The sequence below is a fragment of the Pinus tabuliformis genome, chromosome Q (genome assembly GCF_031772625.1).
Source record: "Pinus tabuliformis cultivar Carrire ecotype Pingquan chromosome Q, CPIR1, whole genome shotgun sequence".
Classification (NCBI taxonomy): Eukaryota; Viridiplantae; Streptophyta; class Pinopsida; order Pinales; family Pinaceae; genus Pinus; species Pinus tabuliformis.
The window spans coordinates 86,216,387-86,239,648 of NC_142296.1; positions in this window are offsets into that span (position 1 = coordinate 86,216,387).

Here is a 23,262-nt window from a genome sequence, read left to right on the forward strand (position 1 = left end):
AACATACATAATTAAAATTCCCAAAAATTTTATTTATGAATATCAATTTCAATATTTCTCCTATTTTCTATTAATTTTTTATTGGATCCTTGTTGAACATATTTCAATTGTTTTTAATTCCTACTTTTATAATTCTAGTCTTCATAGCCTATTTGATTGATTATTAATTTTAATTATTTGTTATTGAGTTTAAATCGATTATTTTTCAATTTAAAATGGATACTTTTTACCTATCTCTTAGTTTCATTATTATCATTTCAAAAAAACTACTAATTCTTTATTGAATCCTTTAATTTAAATTCTCAATTTATTAATAATTCATATTTAAAGTCTAAATTATTATTGATATAAATTCTATTTATTATTTATTCTTATCTCAAAAAGTTTTAGTCTTTTAATTAATCCTTAATTTAATATTAATTTTCAATTTGAGATGGGATTTATTTAAGTAATTCTTAATCTCATATTATTATCTTATTAATCTTAATTTTCAACTTTTTCCTAATTTAATTCTTATTATTTTAACTTATTTCAAAATGGGGTCTGTTTAACTAGTTCTTGTTCTTATATTCTTATTTTTAATTTTCAACTAATTCTTACTCTTATTTTTATTCTTATTCTTGTTTCATTCCTTAATTTAATTATTACTATTCTAATTCAGTGTTATCCTTATTTCTTATTTTCTACTCATAAATACTATTTTATTAATATCTCTTAATTTATTGTAATTTAGTTAATTGTTAATAATAATATAGTCTTTGATTAATTCATATTTTATTTTTAATTAATTCTTAATTCATATTTACAATTTGTAGATTTCGACAATTATAAATTAGTTAACTTATTTTTTATTAAAGACCTATTTTACTTATTAATTTATTCGAACAATTTTTATGAATTTGACCTTGACCCAATGGATAGTTATTTCTTATTATCCTATAAATAAGCTCTTCAATGCTCGTTTACTCACATCATCTTTATGGTCCCTAATGATGGATGGAACTAACTATCTAAAATCTTGGGCGGATCGATAATCCGTTGCACAATTATCGTCCAGAAATATCTAACAATATGAATAACTGTAAAAGCCTCAATCACTTAAATTTCATGTAGTTACGTCTAGGCCCTAAAAAAATATGCAATGTTAGTTTGTTTTGTTGACTTGGTATTGCGACTAGATAGGCCTTTGTAAAAATCATAAAAATTTGGCTATGTATAATTAATATTGGGACATATGTCTAGTCAGATCTTAGTTCTGTTAGGATATTTCTAATTTTTAAGAAACTATATGTGTGTAGGTAAGTAAAAGATGTAGCTCGAGCGTAGTAGAGTTCAAGGACCTCAAGAGAGAATAAGAGAGATTAGGTTGAGCGAGAGAGAAATCTCTATAAATATATCCTTTCTAGAATAGTAGAAATGGTTTACTTCGAGTCTCTTATGTACTGTGTAAATGATTTTATTTCGATGAATTTTCTGAAAGAAAAATTGATTGATTTATGTGCCAATGTAGTGGTGGATGGATTTAAATAATTCATAAAATTCCTTACCCATGAGTAGATGACAAAAAATCATTTAAAAAAGATTCCCTCCTTTTGTGATAGAACAAAGCTAGAGGTGCTTGGAATCCCTATCACTTGACTTACTATTCATTACCCTACCAAAGGAAGAGAGATTTTGTAATGTCAAAGACTCTGGGCAGGAAGGTTGAATAATATGGCTAGAGAGATAGAGTGTCTTCTTGACATTTCTGATGAAGCAGATAAATATCTGGTCTTGGACTGGGTAGCCTATTATGATGTTTTTACTTGAAGAACCGGAAGCCCCGATAACCCAAATCATTAGCTAAGCTAAAGTGCGAGTTTAAGATTCATGAAGAACTACAAAATAGTTATATTTGGGGAAGAATTGTAAACTCGACAAGGAGATGGTAGAACCGTGATTGTGGCCTCCTAGTTGTTGACATAGGGGTAGACACTGCCCCCATACACAAAATATTAATCATTCATTAAATCGATGGTGGACACAGAGTGTAGAACCCACCCTCCACGCTAACATCATAGGGGAACACAACCCCCCCCCCCCCCCCCATACCACCCACAATCCATGCAAACCATTGATTTTTTTGGCTTACTCAGGGTTGTTGGATCAAGCACAAACACTAATGAGGATGCCTAGTCACTCACATGGTGAAAATAACAGGGCGTATGCACCATTGAGGGGTTGGAGATTAGGATGTATTTTTGTTTAAGGGTTTTGTGTATGGATCAATCAAAGATACTCTGCCAATAGTCCATCACTCAACATTGGGTGGTTACCACTGTTATTGGAATTAAATTATGAACTCTCCATAATAATTTACACCCAAGTAAAAAGGATATTACTACTAGAGCATAAACTTCCAATGATATTGGATTTCTATTGTAGATCCAATGTAATTAATTAGGAAGGATGGATATGAGAATCATTTTGTGGGTTAGAGCTCATAGGTGTTTAGATTTAGGGTTGCATCAAATGATAGAGCAGTTAGGAAGGCTACATCGAGAGCTGGAGAAGCGATGAATGCCTAGTGGGCTACATCATTTTTAGAGAATGACAGTAGTTTATTTTGTTAAATAAAATAATAATTCATTTACTATTTTTTAACAATTGAAATTGTTGATAAGAAAAGTGGTTATGTATTAAGGAAATTGTCCAAAGATAGATGGGATAATTTCCTTTTAATGACTTTGATAATTGTCGCAAATAGAATGATATTTATAAGTAATTGAAAAAAAATTATATTCTCTAACAAAGTGGTTTAGTATAAAAAAATAATTGAACAATTGTTCAAATGGCTAATACCATTTAGTGTTAAAAACTAGAAGACACATGATATATTCAACAAACTGAGTAGCTCTCAAGTGAGGGCTTCACCTGGAGATTACCTCTGGTAGAACGCTCTACACATTTCTCATTAACAATCAAGAATATATAGTTTACAAGAAAATAGGGAGGTTAGAACAACCACCTAGAAAATAGGAACAAATTCTTAATCCAAGTCTCACATGTAACTAATGAACTGAATCTCTCATAGAATACATTTCTCCATTAAATTTAACACTCCCCCTTAATGGAGAAAGGGTTCACTAGCACTCCTAACATCTCCTTAAATAACTCAAATTTAATTCTTCCAAGAGGCTTAGTAAAAATATTTGAAACTTCGTCACAAGTATTACAATATTCAATATAGATTTCCCTTGACTAAACCTTATCACTAACGAAGTGAAACTATGTATCAATATGATTTGTGTTCTTGTGAAACACTGGATTATTTTCAAGTTTGATTGAGCTCTGGTTATCACATATGATAACAATATCATATTTCTTTTCTTCTCTGATATGTTGGAGAAATCTCCTCAACCAAAATGCCTCACATGCTGTTGTGCACATTACTTGATACCCTGCCTCTGCTAAAGACAAGGATACAATGTTCTCATTCTTGTTGCTCTAGGTAATGACCCCAAACCCAATGATGAATGCAAATCTTGTTATGGATCATTGACCATCTAGATTTGTGGCCTAGTTTGAGTCTGAGAAACCTATCAATCTAACATCAAATGATTCATTATATTTAATACCAAAGTGTAAGGTTCCTTGAAGATACCTTAGGATGCTTTTCGCTGTAGCCCAACGACTCTCAAGAGGCTTTGACATGAATTGGATCAATACAGTCACTACAAAAGCCAAATCCATCCTAGTTGTAGTGAAGTAAATTAGACTCCTAACCAATTGTATGTACAATGGTGCATCGAACTCCTTAGAACCATTATTATTCTGAAGTTTCGTATTCTTATGTAAAGGAACTGATGCTGCTTTATGCTGATCCTTTCTAAACTTTTTCAATAGACTCCTGACATACTTTCCCTGAGACATAAAATTATGGCCAGAATCCATCCAAACTTCAAGACCTAAATAATAGTGTAACTCTCTTAGGTATTTCTTCTCAAAAACCTGTGACATATGCTCTTTGATTTCTTTGATGTGTTCATTGACATTTCCTCTAATGATAAGATCAGCTACCTATAAAAAATCAAAATTTTTTCCCCCTTTCATCAAACACAATATACAGATTATGGCCATTCTTGCTTCTTTTATAACCATGTTGTAGGAAAAATGAATCAATTTTATCATACCACAACCTGGGTGCCTATTTTAGTCCATACAATGCTTTCTTCAATCTACAAACTAAATGTTCATCCCCCTATTTCACAAACCCTTTAGGTTGCATTAAATACACTTATTATTTTAATTCCCCATTTAAGAATTTAGATTTCACATCTAGCTAGTGTATCATCCAATGATGTTTGGTAGCTAAAGAAAGTAACATTATAACTGCATTTAATTTAGCTACAGGGGCAAAGGTTTCCTCATAGTCTATACCTTCTTTTATCTAGTACCCCTTTGCAACCAACCTAGCTTTATATTTTTCTATGCTCCCTTCTGCTTTAAATTTGGGCTTGTATAACCATTTGCAACCTATGGATTTTTTGCGTTAAAGTAGTTCAACTAGATCCGAGTTTTTTTTTTTAAGTATTGACTCATATTCCTCTTCCATGGATTCTGTCCATTCACTAGATTGACTTGCTTCTTTATGATTATAGGTTTCAACAACATTTAACATACTAGTTATAAGAGCATGATCCTTATATATTGTTGGAAACTGAATTTTCCTACCTGATCTTCTGAGCGGTAGACTGGCTTTGAATCTATTCTGATCATCCCTTGGTGGACGAGGCATGCTACCTGCATCTGTACCATCCACATCTTCATTCTTCTACTACTGCTGCTGCTCATGGTTGTCCCTTTCATCACTTCCATCTTCCACCAGCAAAGGCATGTGCCATTCTTCATTTCTTCTTTCATGGTTTCCATCATCAAACTACTCATGGAATAACACATCTCTACTTGCAAACACTTTATGAGTAGAGAGATTAAACAATTTATAAGCCTTAAATTTTGTGCATTATGCAAAAAAAAATGCATTTAATGGCCTTTGACTCCAGTTTCTTCCTATCCTCATTTGCAACATGAGCAAAATATTTGGAGCCAAAAACTCTTAAATGATTAACTGTAGGCTTAAAACCTAATAAAGTTTCGAATGGAGTTTTCAAATCAAGGCTTTTTGTTGGACTCCTATTCTTCAAATATACTGTAGTATTTATTGCTTCTGCCCAAAATCCATTAGACAAGATCTTACCTTTATCATGCTTCCAACCCACTCCACAAGGGTTATGTTTTTCCTCTTTGCAATCCTATTCTGTGGAGGAGTGTGAGGTACTATGAACTGCTGAACTATCCCATGGTCCTTGGAATATTTGATGAAACCACCCTTCTTGTATTATCCACCTTGATCCAAGCGGAGTGTTTTGATGAATTTTTGTGTCTGTTTTTCAATCATGCTTCTGAACTCTTTAAAATATTCAAAATTATGACTCTTATTTCTGAGAAAGTATACCCAAGTAAATTTCATGCAATCATCAACAAATAATAGTAAATAATAGGACCTCCTAATGACCTCGTTTTCATCATCCCACATAGATCAGTGTGCACAAGCGCTAGTATATATCTCTTCTTTCTATCTACATTTGTAGGAAAATCATCCCTATGCATCTTCCCAAGAGCACATGATTCACAATCAACATGAACATTATTTAAAATATGAAGACCATTGATCATACCTTGCTTCTAAAGTATTAGTTGGTCATTGAAGTTGATATGACCGAATCTTTGATTCCATAAGTCTTCTATAGTCATAACTGATGATGTCAAGGCTTGGTGTGGTGTGCTTCTTAAATTCAGCTTATACAATCCTCCCACTTGAATACCTGATGCAATTGGCTTCATACGATATAACAGATCTTTAATAACACAATAAGACTTAAAAAGCTCTATCTTAAGGTTCTCATTTGTTATCATAGAAACAAAGATCAAGTTCTCTTTTATTCTGGTTACATACATTACATTTTGAATATGTCTAACATTTCCATCAGGAAAAATGACAGGAACGTTACCATACCCTTTGATATAGTACCCTCTATCATCACCAAGGTATATATTTGCAACAATGTTGGTTTCTTTAAAATTCTCAAACCAATGTATGTTACCTGTCATGTGAGTGGAAGCTCCTGAATCCACAAACTAGGTTTTCACTTCATCATCCTTAGTAGAGATCGAAGAATTAGATACAAACAATCTGAGATTCTTATTCTGATATTCATCAGCAAAGTGTCCTACATGCTTCTTATGTCTATGGTGACCTTCATCAAACTTCCTCTTATGGAAATTTTTTGCTATGTGACCAAGTCTACCACAATAAAAACACTTGGGTCCTGAATGACTTATGTTTGAGGACATACCTTGAGGTGGTTTTCTTTGTGGTGTACTTCCACCTTTCTGTCCTACACTTTCCTTCCCTCTGAAGGGCTTATTCTTCACCATTAGAGCAAGATATGAACTATGGGGTTTCAGAGTCATCTGCCTCTCTTCCTCTTGCATAAGGATCCTTGTCAATTCTTAGAAATTGGGGGATTTCTCTCTCACATTCAAACCTGTGATAAACATCTGATAGTCATCAGTCATACCATTGATGGTGATCATGATGAGATTAGTGTTTGATACTATCTCTCCTATGGTGCTCAACTTATCTCTGAGATCCTTGATTCAAGAGATGAACGCAACCAGTGATTCATTCTCCTCCATTTTAATGGAGAGAATATTACTTTTCAAAAACAATAGGTGATTTGTGTTTTTAATCTCGTACAGGTCCTTGAGGGTTTTCCAGATGTTGCTAATTTACATTCATAGATGTGAGGGATAATACAGTGTTTCACTAACAATTTTAACAACATTTTTTCTTTTTTTCTCACTTTTTTCCCAGTCTTGGATTGTTATTGTTGTTCAACCTATAGCTAGGGTTGATTTCAACTCATCACCACTTGACATTGCCCATGCTTTTTTCCCCTCCAATAGGGTCTGAAACGTAACTTTCTAATTGAATTAATTCGATTGTCGATCTTATTGCTCTTGTTTATATATTCCTATGCCATATATTTATTCATGTCGATAGGTCTACCTCAAAAGAATCTTTGTCCTCCAACAATTGATTAAAAATATGGATCTACCTCCACATGCAGAGAACAGATATCTAAAAAAAAAGAAATGTGTTCCCTCTCTTAATAAAAAAATACAATCCCTTTCCCTGTCTTAAAATACAACCTGAGGACTTGCTTTAAAAAATGTACCCATTTTCGAATGCGCCCACAAAAAAAATGACCTCTCAAAAAATATTCTTTTGATCGAAAAAAAAGCAATCACAAAAAACAATACCTTTCGAAAGAAAATGGTCTCCATTTAATGCCAACGTATTAAGTTTTCTAAACAGTTGATCTACTTAATTCATTGGACCAACATTCAAGTAGTTTTGGAACAAATTTTAATTCATTGATTTTAACAAAACATGCTTCAAATGATCAACTTTAAATGTTAATACAACACCTCGGTTAAATTGCAGGGTTGCTTCAAAGACCTTCCCTCCCCATGTTGTCACAATTAGTATGCAGATCCACCACCATGGACCTCATACCTCACCTCGTACGCAGCTACCATGGAACAAAGTAGCAGCACGCAACTTCATCAAAATTTGTTGGTTAATAGAAAGAAAGTAACGGGAAGTAGTCCAACAGAATTTGGAAATCTAAAGAATCTTAATTACTTGGATTTGGGTTCCAATCAATTAACAGGTCAACTCCCTATGTCACTTGGGAAAGCAACAGATTTTGTAACTTTTGAAGCGTTCCAAGCTCAGGCACTAATTCACCACCAAGATTCGCATTGCATAAGACCGCTCTAGTCACATGGGTATTGTCATAGAAGACATAATGCTAGGTACAAGTAGGAACATCTAGAGTTCAAGAGAAGTCCCATATTCACTGTAGCCACACCACGTGATCCAGGATGATCTCGTTAGATGAGTAGCACAACTTCATCGTCAGTATTCAGTGTTGTCATTAGCATTCATTTCGGTGTCGTTTAGTTTTGACATGGTTGTTTATGGTTCAAGTTGTTCAGGTAACAACTATGGTCGATATGCTTTTGCACCTGGTTGTAGACATGGGGTTTTCGTCAATTGTGCCAGGATATGATTGTCAACATGGGTTGATCAGTCACCTTGCAAAGTTTGTGTCGACATGTGTTTATCGTCGACTTTGCAGGATATAGTGTCGATGTGGGGTTGTCATCCAAATTGTAGGGTTGGTTGTCGTCATCATGTGATGAATGTCGCAAACATCACTTTGTGACCATTTGATGTAAAATTTCATGTTAGAATAAAACGATGATTGGCAAATCCTAACCTAAAGAGCTAAAACCCTAATGCTCATAATCATAAGTCTTAAACCCTATCAAACCACATTCTATACAAACAATGTATTAAAAATGCATTTAGAAACTAATTATAAACCTATTGGACACTTCTACCACTCTAATACATTCCAAACTATGTTCAGAAACATACATAAAAAAGTCTAACCCCTATGTATAACCCTCAACCTATGTTTAAACATCAAAACATTACAAAATATACAAACCAGTCATAAGCCGCAGCCTTGACCGTGCAGGAGAAGACCGCGGGTAGTAGTGGTCATGTGAACAAGTAAAGGAGTTAATGGCTACGGGTAGCAGGTGTTAGGATATTCCGACACATAGGAAATAGTTAAGTACAACTTGGTCTAGTATAGAGTTAGGTAAAGTGTGTTTCTTTACCTTGTACATTTTGTAACTTACAATCCGACGGTCACGATATGTAGTGATCCGATGGCTCATTCTCTCCTCGGTATTACAGACACTTGATCCGTGGCTTAGCACCTGATTGGTCCATGATTTCTATTTAAAGCACATGGAGGGTCATTTGTAGAGTAATCCATCTATGAGAGAAGCATATGTAAATTTTCATTCTTTTATTAATAAATTGCCTGAAGTGGCCGCATTGGCTCAGGCCATGGATTGTTTCCCTCTCTTAGGGTTTTAACCACGTCAAAATACTGGTGTATTGATCTGTGATTTTTTTGTGAGCGGTGTCCTTTGGTGTTCTATCTGAGGAACTTACCCTGTATATTCCTACATGGTATCAGAGCTATTTGAGGGTCGCGTCTGTTGGTGATCCAAATCTGAAACCGGTAGAACTGCATCCGACTACCGTTTCCTAGATCTATTGTTTCTGACTGCTTGCGGGCCAAGAGGACTGCTCTGTTGTGTTGGGAGCATCTGTTCCAGTGAGGAACCCCTTTCGTTTCACGCGAAAAGGTTTCCAGTAGCCCTAGCTGCGTCATTTTTAAGATCTGGAGCTATACAGTGTTTATTTGCAGTTTACAGTTATTTTCTCTCTGTTTATTTCGGTTTTAGGTTTATTTATCTTTTTTTCATTACCGAATCTATACCTTTCATTTCTGCGTATGCTCTTTTCCCTGTGACTCTGTGCGATCTGGGCAAATCAGAAACAGAAAGGAAGGATTTTTCTCATGCGTATGCTCTTTTCTGCTGTGCCTTAGTGTGATCTCGGAAAATTAGAAACATTGAGGAAAATATTTAGTTTCCGGGTAAAGCTAACTTTGAGCCACAAGGATCATTTTTGAAAATATCTAGTTTCTAGCTAAAGCTAACTTTCAGCCGCAAGGTTCGTTTTTTGTATGTCCGTGTTGGGTTTTGTGTTTTTTGTTTTGTAGGGAAAAAGAGCTTTCTCAAAGCAAGCACGCAACCCAAAGCATCAACCCCTCTCTCTCTCTATCTCTCTCTCTCTCTCTCTCTCTCAAACTTTTTGTATAGCTCACTTGGTGCAAAGCTAATTTATGAGAGTAGAGGTCTTGGGTACAAGTCTCCATTTTTTGGGGGCAGATTTTTTCATTTCCGCACATTGCCGCACTTCATCGCCGACTTCATAAATTTTTTTCAAAAAGCCATAACTTCTTCATCTGGAATCCGTTTTCAGAACCGTTTTTTGAAATGGCCTAATTTTTCGAGATCTTTCCATTGGTACACTTAGTTTCAGCATCTACAGCTTCAGTTTTTGTTAAAAAATGCAAAGTCCATGCCAAGTCATTCTTGATAGCACTAACTACTTCCAATGGTGGTCCTACATTGTGGATTTACTTAGAAGTAAAGGTCTTTACAGAATAGCCACAAGCCAAGAGACCAAACCAAAAGATGAAGATAAGGCAGCTAAATGGGAAAATAGGCAAGACTAAGCACGTGGGTTGATAGGGATGTCTATTTCTCTAGATCTTAGATTCCATATTGCAGAACTTGATACTCCTAATGAAGCACTGCAACAAATTACTAAAGTCTTTGGAATTAAAAATGAACTTAAAGCCCATCAACTTGAAAATGAATTGCTTACATTGGACCCCAATAATTTTTCTTGCATTGAAGATTTTTTGTCCAAGTTCAAGACCCTTAGAATTCTCTTGGAAGGTGTTAAGGTTAAGAAAGAAGATAGTAGCCTTATCTACTCCATTCTTACTAAGTTGAGACCAGCCTATTCTGTGTTTGTTTCCACCTTCCATTCTACAAGAGAAGCCTTCATTTCTCAAGGACAAACCTACAAATCCCCTTCCTTTGATTCCCTTTGTGATTCTTTAATAAGAGAACAAGAAAAACTCTTACACCATGGTCTTCTTCATCTTGGAAACTCTTCTAAGAAAGCGTTAGCCGCCCAGCAGCAACCACATCCAAATAATCCTAAGAAGTTGTATACTAAAAAGAATGGTCCTAAACCAAACAAGGGTCCTACGCAATTTCAGCCTCAAAATGAAAAATCATTTCAACAAAATGATAAGACAAATAAAAAAAAAGGGAAGAATACTGATAAAAATTGCAACTTTTGTAATCGAGATGGCCACTTAGAATCCAAATTCTTTAAGAAGATGGAAGCCTTGGAAGAAGCAATGAAGAAGCATAACATCCATTTGGAGCAATCTTCAACTTCAACTTCATCTTCGGGAATGGCACTTTCTGCATGTGGTTGTCAAGCATCTCAGTCTGGCTATGCACTAAATGTATCTTCTTCTTCTCATTCTCATGAGTGGCTCATTGATTCTGGAGCTTCTTATCACATGGCCAAAAACAAAGCCATGTTTTCTTCTTTAAATGATTGTAACACCAAAAATATATATGTTGGTGATGATAGATCTCTTAGTGTTGTAGGAACTGGAACTGTTCATCTAGACAATGGTCAATTTAATGATGTATTATGTGTTCCAACCTTATCCTACAACCTTCTATCTGTATATCAGATAACCCATTCAGGTGAAGGTAAAATCGTTGAATTTTCACCTCACAATGTTGTAATGAAGGACCTAAGAGATCCTAGACAGATTTTAGCTACTGGCATTGCTGATGATTCTACAAGGTTGTATAAGTTTCACAACTTTGGGTCATCAAATCTTCCCTCAGTATTTTTTGCTCATAATGATGAAGTGAGAAAACTTTGGCATGAGCGATTTGGTCACTTAAACTATCGCTCTCTTCAGAATCTATGTAAAGAAAATATGGTGACAGGTCTTCCAATGGTATCTTGCAGAGATGGTGTTTGTTCCGGATGTGTACTTGGAAAACATCATCAGGACAGTTTTGAAAAACGTGCCTCTTGGCACGCCTCAGCCCCTTTATAGCTCGTGCATAGTGATTTATGTGGTCCACTTCTAGTTGCTTCATTCTCTGGCTACAAGTATTTCTTAACTTTCATTGATGATTTCTCCAGACACACTTGGGTATACTTCTTAAAACTCAAGAGTGAAGTATTTAACATGTTCTTGGCCTTTAAGGCCTTTGTTGAAAAAAATCTGGACATCAAATTTTTAAGCTAAGATCTGATAATGGCAGAAAATATGTTAAAAACACATTCATCAACTTTTGCACTGAGAATGGAATTCAAATGCAACATATTGTTCCATATACTCCACAACAAAATGGTGTAGCTGAAAGGAAGAATCACACCTTAAAGGAAATGGCTAATTGTATGCTTCAATCTAAAGGACTTAGTCTTAATTATTGGGCAGAAGCAATTAACTGTGCAAATTACATAATAAATCGCACTCCTACTAAGGTTTTAAAGAATATCACTCCAGAAGAAGCATGGAGCTCAATCAAACCAGATGTAAGTCACTTTCGTGTTTTTGGAAGTGAAGCATGGGGCCATATTCCAGATGAGAAACATAAAGCTTTAGAACCAAAGAGTGAAGAATGTATTTTTTTTGGATATTCTGAAGATGTCAAAGGATATAGACTTATTCCACTTAAGTCCAAAAATGTTATCATTAGAAGAGATGTAAAGTTTGATGAAAATATATCGGCCTACCAGCCTAGTTCGGCGGATGTGCCACCTCTCCCTATCTCTTCTACTTTTGAAAATATTTCTTCTTCAGATGATGAAAGCGAGGATGAAAATCCTCCCCCACCTTCTCAGGATCCTCCTTCAGCTCCTCAGCTTCCAAAATGGGTCCATGCTACTCGGGATGTAGCAGGTGATCTTGCCGGTGATCCTACAGATCATCGACATACACGTTCTCAGTTCGAGAGAGCCTCTTCTTTACTGACTCAAGCTTCAATGAATTATGATCCTGACACCTTTGCAGAAGCTTCAGGCCATCTAGATTGGGAAGCAGCTATGAATGAAGAATATCATTCATTATTGGAAAATGATACATGGGATCTTGTTCCTCTACCAAAGGGACGAAAACTTGTTAGATGCAAATGGGTTTTCATAACCAAGTATGGAAGAGATGGGAAAGTTGATAAACATAAAGCTCGTCTTGTTGCTAAGGGTTTTTCACAAGTTGAAGGCATTGACTATACTGAAACCTTCTCCCCTGTTGCCAAAATGAACTCTATCCGCCTTGTTCTTTCCCTTGCTGCCTCTTTCAAATGGGAAGTCCATCAGATGGATGTTAAATCCGCCTTCTTGCATGGGGACTTGCATGAAGAAATCTATATGGAACAACCCATTCGCTTTATACAAATACACTCCAGCCTTGTATGTCAGCTTAAGAAATCCCTTTATGGTCTCAAGCAAGCTCCTCGAGCTTGGTATGCCAAAATGGATAACTTTCTTTTAGAAAATGGATTTTCTAGGTGTCATTCTGACAATACTGTCTACACCAAGAAAGTGGGCAAGTCTCCTATCGTTCTTATTCTTTATGTTGATGATCTTATCCTAACTAGTAGTGATCCCAACCTTATAAACCATGTGAAGTCTAGCCTTAAAAGGATGTTTGAAATGACAGACTTAGGACACTTACATTATTTTCTCGGTCTTCAAGTCTTGCAATCCAAGGAAGGTATTTCCCTTTCTCAGTCCAAGTATGCCTATGATATTCTATGCCACTTTCACATGGAAGACTGTAAGCCAACCCCTTCTCCCTTTCAGTCTGGAGTCAAACTTTCAATCACTTGTACTTCTCCTGAAGTTGATGCTACCTTATACCGTCGACTTGTAGGAAAAATTTTGTATCTAACACATACTCTTCCTTACCATTCCTTTGCCGTTGGCCTTGTTACTCGGTTTATGCAAAAACTACACGAAAGTCATTGGAAAGCGGCTAAAAGAATACTTTGTTATGTTTGAGGTATAGTTTAGTTTGGGATTCATTACAGTGCCAAAGCAGCTCCTCTATTGGTTGGTTTCACTGATTCCGATTGGGCTGGTGACCGTAATGATCGGAAGTCTACTGTAGGTTATGTGTTCACTCTTGGTTTGATCCAGGTGGATATTGGTGGCCACCCGCTAATTCCACTTGGATCCCCTCTAGTGCTTCAAACAGTTTTTTTCAGTTTCCTTAATTATAGCACAGTTTACTATTTTTAGCAGTTTTTCGGGTCCTAAACTTCCGGAGCCGTTTTGAGGCCCTAAACGACGTTTTTTGGGAAATCCACCGCCATCGATTTTTTTGCCAAGAATCGTCTTTTTCGTCGTAGTCCTCGGAGAGATCTTTCCAACGGGCTATCATGCACGTCAAACGGAGATAGTACGACCAATTCACGATCCCGGGAAGTTGATGTACCAACTTACCCAAAAATGGGGCCCACAATTTGGCGTTTCATCTTCTAGGGTTAGGTTTTGGAATGTGAAGGGTTTTCCATTGTTTCTCAACAATAAATAGGCCTTCGAGCCTCATTGTAAGACAGTTCAGAGGCATGTAGTGACCACATCTCTTCTCAGAGATAAGCTACCATCACCCTAGCTAGTTTATTTCCATTTCTGTTTGTAAGCATATTTCAGTATTTTACAGTAATGAATTGAGGTATTATTTCCGCTGCATATCTGTCTTTATGGTTATCTCCGTATTTTATTGCGTTCCTGTTTAAATCCGGATCAGTGGTATCAAAGCAGTCTGCTTTTCTTCTCTGTTTTTCTTTGCATGTCCCCAACGAGGTCTGGATATAAGGAGTTAGGGCTTGAACTAGTCGAACCTTTGCAAGACCAGCCTCGCAAATCCCGACGGCCTCCCATGGAGGATGAAAAGAAAGACGAGGGGGCAGGAGATCCTATCAAAATCTTGCTCGAAGAAGCCCTCGAGCAACAAAGGAACGCGATGATGGACAACTTTGCCCAAATCCTTCAGCGGCTACCCAGGGGCGACGCATCGGCTTCCAACAACAACTCTGGAAACGCCACACCATTTAAGGTACAAGTAAATTTTGAAATCCCCGTATTCGAGGGTCAGATAGACGCAGATGTCGTTGATAAATGGCTAAATGTGTTAGAGGGTTATTTTTCTGTTCATGATTTTTCCAGTCGGGAAAAGATTATTTTCGCTCTTCTCAAAGCAGCCCCCCACGTCAAGGATTGGTGGGAAACCTACTGCGAGCAGAAAGATGAAAGTACAGGCTCACTATTTTCAGTCGCACCGACTTGGGATTCATTCCGAGATGCCATCAAGGAGCAGTACTACCCTGTCGGAAGCTATGAGGATCAATACATAAAGTGGACCACGCTACGGCAGGGAAGGGACCAAGACGTACCAGAGTTTACCAATATTTTCCATACCCTTCGCACAAGGTTGGGTATCAAGGATACAGAGTAGCATTTGGTACTAAAATACTGTGGCTGCCTGCACAAGTACATCCAAGAAGAAATAGAATTCCTGAACATCTCCTCGCTCGGCATGGCATACCGATATGTCGTCAAGGTCGAGCAAAAGTTTTAACAGAAGAAGCGAGACTTTGGGTCTGCGAATCCGAAATAAGGGAAAGGTGCCCCCAAACCGCAGAACAAAGGACAAAGACAAGGTGGGGCGGCCCAAGACAACCCGCCAAAGCTGCAAGCAAAGAACAGCGCTGCGAAGCTGAAAAGAGACACCGGAAAGTGGTGTGAGTTCCATAAGAGCTCCACTCACAACACAAGTGAGTGTCGGGCCAAGCAGTCACTGGTGGCCGAGTTAAAGGTTTCAGAATCAGATGCATGTTCTGACTCTGAGTCAGAACTCGATAAGGGGAATGACAAAGGGAAGCAGATTATCGATGTGGAGCCCAACGCCACTGTTGCCACCACGAAGATCCAGAAGGAGGAACCTGAAGATCCAGAGGAGGAGGAGCGTCTCTTCCACTCCCAGATGTGGGTAAAGGGCTCCCCACTACAGTTCATTGTCGACAGCGGGAGCCAAAAGAACCTCACTTCGGCAGAGGTCGTGAAACGGCTGGGCTTACCAACCACAACACATCCACAACCATACACCATTGGGTGGCTGCACCAAGGACGGGATCTTCGCGTGAGCCAACAGTGTCGCCTTCCATACAACATCAAGCCCTTCACGGATGAGGTATTGTGTGACACTGCACCCCTTGAAGTTTGTGATGTGTTATTAGGACAACCATACTTGTGGAAGCGACATGCTGTGTATGAGTCAAGGCCCCGTGCTGTTATTGTTACTTTGGGAAATAAGTTGTACAGGATACCAGAGGTAGCACCGCCTACCGCCATCTCTTTGGTTACTTCAAAACAATGCAGTAAGCTCATTTCCAAAACTGGGAAGTTTGTTTTCCTGATGATACGCCCTCAAGAAAAGAAGAAGACGGTGGCCACGACCTCCAGACAGGGCCTCTCCGCATGACAACTATAGATGGACAAGGTCATGGAGGAGTATGAGGACATCTTCACCTCCCTCGCAGGGGTTCCTATGCACTGTCAGGTCAAGCACTCCATTGATCTAACCCTAGGTTCGCCGCTGCCCAATGGACCAATCTACTGGCGCTCTGTTCTGGAGAACGATGAAATCAAGAGGCAGATTCAGGAGTTGCTGCAAAAAGGTCACATCCGTCCGAGTTCATCGTCCTGTGGGAGCCCGATCGTGCTGGTACAAAAGAAGGATGGGACTTGGAGACTCTGTATTGACTATCGGGCGCTGAACAAGATCACTGTCCGTAATAGGTACCCAATCCCACGGATTGATGACCTCCTGGACCAACTAAAGGGGGCAAAATATTTTAGCAAGATCGATTTGAAGTCAGGATATCACCAGGTACCAATCGAACCCTCCGATGTGTGGAAGACTGCCTTCAAAGCCAAGGAGGGCCTTTACGAATGGTTGGTTATGCCTTTCGGATTGACGAATGCCCCTGCAACCTTCATGAGGCTAATGGACGACATATTGCGGCCATTCACCAACTCATTTGTAGTGGTATACCTGGATGACATCTTGATCTTTAGCAAGACTTGGGAAGAGCACCTCCACCACATCCGACAGGTTCTCCAAACACTGCGACAACACAGGTTATGTGCCAATTTGGAGAAATGCACTTTTGGCATGACCCAGGTTCAGTATCTAGGATACATTATTGATGAACGGGGGGTGCATGTGGATCCAGCCAAGATCCAAGTCATTCGGGATTGGCCATCTCCAACCACTCTGACAGAGCTTTGCAGCTTTCTAGGCCTTGCCAACTTCTACCGCAGGTTAGTGTTGGGATTTTCTCATATCACTTGGCCCTTGAGTCAGGTCACCAAGGGAGGAGCGAAAGCAAAAAAAATTTGGTTCGAATCTCAATAGAAGGCATTCATACAGTTGAAAGATCGACTCTGCACAGCACCAGTTCTTGCATTACCAGACTTGCAGCAACCATTTGAGGTCGAGACAGATGCCTCTGACTATGCTATTAGGGCAGTCCTTACTCAACACGGGCATCCAGTGGCATATCACAGTGAGACACTTTCAGACACAGTCCGGAAGTATCCCACTTATGACAAAGAGATGTATTCCATTATGTAGGCCTGTCGACAATGGAAGCATTACATTTTGGGTAAGGAAACGCTCATCCACACAGACCACCGACCCCTGCAGTTCATACAGACCCAAGGGAAATTGCAGAATGATCTCCATCAGAAGTGGTCCACATACCTGCAACAGTTCCATTGGAATATCAAGTATAAGAAGGGCAGCACCAATAATGTCGCAGATTGCCTCAGTCGACCACCGATCATGGCATTAACCACCGTGCTCAACTCTTGTGGGCACGAGACTTCTGATTGGCCACTGCTCTACAATTGCGACCCGGAATTCGGCCACACATACCAGACACTCTTGGAGGGTCAACATGTTCCAGATTTTCACCTCCAGGATGACCTGTTATGCCACCTGGGTCACCTTTGTGTTCCTTCAAGCGAGCGTGCCAAGATGATCTGGGAAGCACACTATAGTTGGGCCGTTGGGCATTTTGGGGTTGAAAAAACGGTGGCAGTACTGCAGAAATATTTCTATTGGCCAAATCTTCGACAGGATGTCGGGAAGTACATCAGATCATGCATTGCTTGCGCCATTGCCAAACCAACCATCAAGAAGCAAGGCCTCTATACCCCGCTGCCTACCCCTAGTCGACCTTGGGAATCCATCTCCATGGATTACATGTCAGGCCTCCCTTCCACTAGGCATGGAAATGACTGTGTTTTTGTGGTCGTCAATAGATTCTCGAAGATGGCCATTATGGCGGCCTGCAAGAAGAATATCACAGCAGAAGCCACTACTAAACTCTTCTTTGAACGAGTATGGGTACACTTTGGGATCCCACGGTCTATCATTTCGGATCGGGATAGCAGGTTCCTCAGTACATTTTGGTCTAACCTCTGGTCGATGCTGGACACCAAACTCACTAAGTCCACAGCCTTCCATCCTCAAACTGATGGCCAGACTGAGGTCGTCAACAGGATGATCGTACACATTCTACGCATGTACAACTCAAAGCATCCACGCACATGGGACGAGAGCCTCCCCTATGTTCAGCACAGCTACAACCGGGCTCTCCACAGCTCGACTAGCCACAGCCCTTTTCAGGTGGGATTGGGATTCCAGCCACTATGTCCCATTGATGTGGCCATGCCATTTGCAGCTACTCACGCAAATTCTGCTCATGTCCAGTCTGAAACAGATAAGGCACACAGCTTCATTGAGCACATCCAACATATTCGCCAGCAGGTCCATGACATTCTGGAGAAATCAAATGCCAAGTACAAGCAGCGACATGATCAACATCGGGTGCTACACAAGTTTCAAGTGGGCGACAAAGTCTGGTTGCATTTGCAAAAGGAACACCTTACCGGAGCCTATCGGAAACTCAGACCACTCCGATATGGCCCTTACACCATTACCAAGGCTGTGGGAGACAATGCATTTGAGCTCAGCATTCCCCCATTCCTTGGCCTACACCCGGTGTTCAATGTCGACCGCCTTCGGCCATACTTTCCACCATTACTAGACACATCCGACATTGCAAAACAACTCACACCCACAGAGTTAAATCCAGCTTGCATGGAACAAGCTGCAACTGATCGGATCATGGACACACAGATCAAGCACACTCGCCAGCAGAATATCCAACTGTATCGAGTTGTCAAAGCATGACAACTCCTTCACCAGGGCAAGTGGCTCACCAGGGACCAAGTGCAGCAGAAGTTCCCTCATCTCATGGAGGAACTCAACGCAATGGGGACCATTGCTTCCTAAGGGGGGAGGAATGATCCAGGTGGATATTGGTGGCCACCCACTAATACCACTTGGATCCCCTCTAGTGCTTCGAATAGTTTTTTTCAGTTTCCTTAATTATAGCACAGTTTACTATTTTTAGCAGTTTTTCGGGTCCTAAACTTCTGGAGCCATTTTGAGGCCCTAAACGACATTTTTTTGGAAATCCACCACCAGGGATTTTTTTGATAAAAATCATCTTTTCCGTTGTAGTCCTCAGAGAGATCTTTCCAACGGGCTATCATGCACGTCAAACGGAGATAGTACGACCAATTCGCGACCCCAGGAAGTTGATGTACCAACTTACCCAAAAACGGGGCCCACAATTTGGCGTTTCATCTTCTAGGGTTAGGTTTTGGAATGTGAAGGGTTTTCCATTGTTTCTCAACAATAAATAGGCCTTCGAGCCTCATTGTAAGACAGTTCAGAGGCATGTAGTGACCACATCTCTTCTCAGAGATAAGCTACCATTGCCCTAGCTGGTTTATTTCCATTTCTGTTTGTAAGCATATTTCAGTATTTTACAGTAATGAATTGAGGTATTATTTCTGCTGCATATCTGTCTTTATGGTTATCTCTGTATTTTATTGCGTTCCTGTTTAAATCCGGATCATGGTTCAAGACCTATTACATGGGCTTGCAAGAAACAAGGTGCAATTTCTCTTTCTTCAGCAGAAGCAGAGTATCATGGTGCCATAGAAGCTAGTAAGGAAGCCTTGTGGCTTCGTCAGATCGTGTCAGAGTTTGGCTTTCAGCAGCAGCATCAGACTACACTTTGGTGTGATAATCAAAGTGCCATTTAGCTATGCAAAGATCCAGTCCAACATCAGCGCAGCAAACACATTAAATTTCACATGCACTTCATCAGAAAGCTCATTCATGACCATGTTCTTGAAGTGCAATATTGTTCAACAGATGATCAGGTTGCAGACATCTTTACAAAGGCTCTCACAGAGGCGAAGTTCATTAAACTTTGATTTATGGTTGGAGTTCAGGAAGTTGTCACGAAGGTGGGATAGGCTCTAGTGGGATAGGAAGTTTTCCTTCTCCTATTGTGTCATATTTGTAAATCCTTCAATCCTATCCCAAGTTGTTCTTAAGGGGGGATGTTAGGATATTCCTACACATAGGAAATAGTTAAGTACAACTTGGTCTAGTATAGAGTTAGGTATAGAGTTAGGTAAAGTGTGTTTCTTTACCTTGTACATTTTGTAACTTACAATCCGACGGTCACGATATGTAGTGATCCGACGGTTCATTCTCTCCTCGGTATTACCTACACTTGATCTGTGGCTTAACACACGATTGGTCCATGATTTCTATTTAAAGCGCATGGAGGGTCATTTGTAGAGTAATCCGTCAATGAGAGAAGCATTTGTAAATTTTCATTCTTTTATTAATAAATTGCCTGAAGTGGCCGCGTTGGCTCAGGCCGTGGAGGGTTTCCCTCTCTGAGGGTTTCAACCACGTCAAAATACTGGTGTATTGATCTATGATCTGTTTGTGAGAGGTGTCCTTTGGTGCTCTGTCTGAGGAACTTACCCTGTATATTCCTACAGCAGGCTGTCAGATTTGGCAGTTAACTGGAGCACTAGAACTGATAGAGCCCTAACCGTGAGCATATGAACACACGACAATAGATTGTGCAGTCAGTGGGGCCATTAGCAGAATTGCCAGAGCCCTAACAACCAATTTCTCACCTATCCACATGTGCTATTAGCGCGCCTCCACCTGGTTAGGTAACCGCTAATAGTCTTTGGGATATTATAAGGTTTCAGGTGGGTTTTGATTCGAAATTGTGATATTTTAATACACCTTGGCCTAAATGTCACTATGTGACATTAAATCATTAACCAAAAACCACAAAATTAACCCTGAAGAACAACTGATGTATTCATAAAGTCGGTGGAGGAAGTTTGAATGCACCTGTAGTGTTTTAAAAGGCATCTTTTGCTCATTGAAGAGGAGGAGAGTGATTTTGGTTTTTGTATGCAGGTTTTGGAGGTTAGAGGCTATTTTTGTTTTCAGTGTAACAAGAGCATCGAGAGTTAGAATTGGGAACCATGATAGGCATTGGAAAGTTGGTTTAGAGAGCTTCCTTTTGATAGTGATTAGAAGTGCCTGCGTGCACATTCAGTTTGGTCTATTCTTTGTGTAATCAAACTCCTTGGTTTCAATCCTCATAAAGCTGTCGTCCATCTTGAAAGTGGACTCGGAGATGTAGTCCATCAGGGACGAACTTTGTAATAAACTTTGTTGTCTGGTATGACCATGTTTTTACTATTTTCACTTATGTTATGCATCTTACTTATGTTTAATCAGCTATCGTAAAGTCATTCTTCTCAAGAAGTTTCCTCGATTTCTGCACTTTTAGTTAACAATCAATTCAATAATGGCTAGTCAAGTCTATATCAGTTTTAACATATGATCATTTTAGATCATATAATTTGGTATCAGAGTATGTTTTGTTTGCAGAATTTTCCATTGAATGTTAACCAGGTCAAAGTTGCAAAGTGGAGAAGGAATCCTTGAGGAGATTGATCTAGATATTGGAAAGCGATAAGTCATTCATAAGTTGTCCATGACAAGATCTGATGTAGGTGAAAACACTGAAACTAAGATGAGTGATGAACAATTTTAGCAAGCATTCTTGACTATGCAGCGGATGTTGGGAGAACTTTCCGAAGACAAGAAGGTGAGAGATGCAGCTTATTCAAAGTCATCGAAGAAGGATAAAGGTAAAGGCAAGGATGATAAACCACCTTCATCTCCATCATCTCCTTCTTCTTCTTCTTCTTCGAGTGCAAAATCTGAAACATAAAAGAAACCTAAGAAAGCTTCTCTTTTAAAACCTAATGTGAAATTTGAGTTACCTATTTATGATGGTGAAATGAATCCTAAAAAGTTAGGTAACTAGATTGAGCAGTTAAAAGTGTATTGTCATATTCGGAACATTTCTAATGATAAAATGAAAATTCAGTTGGCTACACTTAGAATGGAAGGAACAACTCTAATCTAGTGGGAAAGTAAAACTCAGATATATGTAAAGAGAAAAGGAAAAGTCATCTCTTCATGGTCTAATTTTTTAAGAGCTCAAAGGAAAAAATTATATCCTTTAGGATACATGCAACAAGCTATTATTGATTGATAGCATCTGAGGCAAGCTAAAGGGCAAAGTGTTCAGGAGTTTACTCAGGATTTCAGAAAGAAAGCATTGGCGCTTGGTATTTCATTGGATACACGTGAAACTTTATTAAAATACATCGATAGTTTACATTCATATTTGCAGCATAACTTGTTGATGTTTAATCCTGATGATTTTGATGAAGTGTGTGTTCGGGTCATAGATATTGAATCAGGTAGTGTTAGAAAATTATATATTATAGAGCAATGGAACACATAAAATATTGTAGAAATATAAACAAAGAAAACGCATAAAACAAGAGAGACACATATATATGTGGTTCACCCAGTTTGGGCTACGTCCATGGAGAAATAGCCAGTCCTTCGATTTATATTATCCAGCAAACTAAAGAGATACAACCTACAGCATATCTTCTATAATTCCCTCATCGATCTAAATCTCCTCTCTCTTCCTCACTCAGAATACAGATCTACATAGACGCAATACAGTTCCCTCATATATAGTGAGGGGTTGCCTTCTAGGGCAAAAAACCTGAAATTAAACATAACTTCTACCGTCAGATCTCCGCCTAATGAATGGCCCAGATTGACTATGAAATTACAACATTTTACAATGAATTTTTACATATATTCTTAGCTTCAGGGGCACTGCCCTCGATCCCCCCACTAGGGGGGGGGGCTCCCAAAAGGTCGCAGTCGCCCCCGCCCGGACCCTCCCTGTAGCAAATATTGTACGGGCAGAAATCCGAACTAGGGTCTAATGCAGTGATATCTTTGAATACAGAAGATAATCAGGCTCCACACCCAATATGTGGAAGACCATTAAGGTTTTCATCACAGTCATCGAAAGAGTTAGAAATAAAAGATTCTAATGATAGTAAAGGGAAGAACAATTCAAAGAGAAAGAAATCAATGATAGCTCAGAAGGAAAGACCTACTTGTTCTCATTGCCAGAGAATCAGTCATGATGAATCTAAGTGTTGGAAATTTCATCCAGAACTTAAGCCCAAAAATTTCCTTAAGGAGAAGGATGAAAAGAAGGCAATTGTAGCATTCCAGCAAGATCTAGGTTCAGATT